This window comes from Nannospalax galili, unplaced genomic scaffold (assembly GCF_000622305.1).
Source record: "Nannospalax galili isolate Female #2095 unplaced genomic scaffold, S.galili_v1.0 scaffold3670, whole genome shotgun sequence".
In the NCBI taxonomy this organism is placed as follows: domain Eukaryota; kingdom Metazoa; phylum Chordata; class Mammalia; order Rodentia; family Spalacidae; genus Nannospalax; species Nannospalax galili.
Window position 1 is genome coordinate 6,409 of NW_008328698.1, and position 1,358 is coordinate 7,766.

Genomic DNA, 1,358 nt, shown 5'->3' on the forward strand with positions numbered 1-1,358 from the left:
ATGCCAGTCCTAACTGAACACTATTAGCCTTCCAGATTTTTGAAGTATTGAAGTGTACATTTTTAGATATGATCTGCAAAATCATACAACTTCCTAGTATTGGAAGATAGATACATTTGAAATCCATTTATACACACACACAAACATGTCTCTGTATGGGTATGTGCATGTGAATGCAGGTGCCTAAGGAGGCCACAGGTATCAGATCTCCCTGGAGCAGAGTTAGAGGCAGTTGTGTGCCACCTGACCTGCTTTTAACCACTGAGCCCCTTTCCAGCTCCAGATTCACTTTTTTAAAATTTTTTTATTTTTGGGGGGGTGGCTGGAGAGATGGCTCAGCAGTTAAGAACACTGGTTGTTCTTGTAGAAGACCCAGTTTCAAATCCCAGCACCCACATGGCAGCTAACAACTGTCCATAACTCCAGTTCCAGGTGATCCAACAGCCTCTTCTTTCCTCTGCAGGCATTGCACGACACGGGTGCACTTACCTACACTCAGGCAATACGCGCATACACAAAATAACAATAATAAATTTAAAAAATTAAAAAATTTTAAATCAACCTGGAGAATGAGTATTCAACACATGAGTCTTTAAAGACATTTAATATTTGAACCATAGCAACATTCATTCTAATCAAGGAAAATATTTTATTTTGTCTGGACTATGATTTTCATTTGTCAGAAATCAATAAAACATGGGCTGAGAAAATGGTTCAGTGAGTAAGAGCTTTCTGTGCAAACATGAGGTCCTGAGTTTGAATCCCCAGCACCCATGTAAAAAGATAGGAGTGGACACATGTATTCCTGTAACGCCAGTGCTGTGAGGCAGAGACAGGAGGATGGCTGGGGCTCACTCGCTGCCAGCCTAGCTCCAGGTTCAGTGAGGCCCTGATTCAAAGGAATGAGGCAGACAGCAGGACATCTGACGCTTAGATGTTTGCACATGTGGCTCTAATCTCTATGTATCTGATTATTACTAGTCACAGTTGGCTACTTTCTGAGATCCACCTGAGCATGGATATAAAATCATCTGGTAGATTTCAATGGTAATGTGTTTCACCTCTACTAATTAACATGGAGGAAATTTTTATGCTTCTTCCTCAAATATAACTCACTTTTTTTTAATTTGTTGATTTTTTTGTATTTCATACAGAACATCCCAAACAATCTTTCTCATCTATATACCCACATCCCAAATGGCACCCTCCCATAGTCCCCCCCCCAGTTGGAGCCCACACACTCTGTAATCCCTGTTACTGTCCACTGTGTTGTTGGCGCCCCCAGCCATTCTCCAGTGCTTGTCCATCCGCTGAATCTAGTCAGCCTATCTAGAGTTCCTTGTTTTAGGAAGATCAGC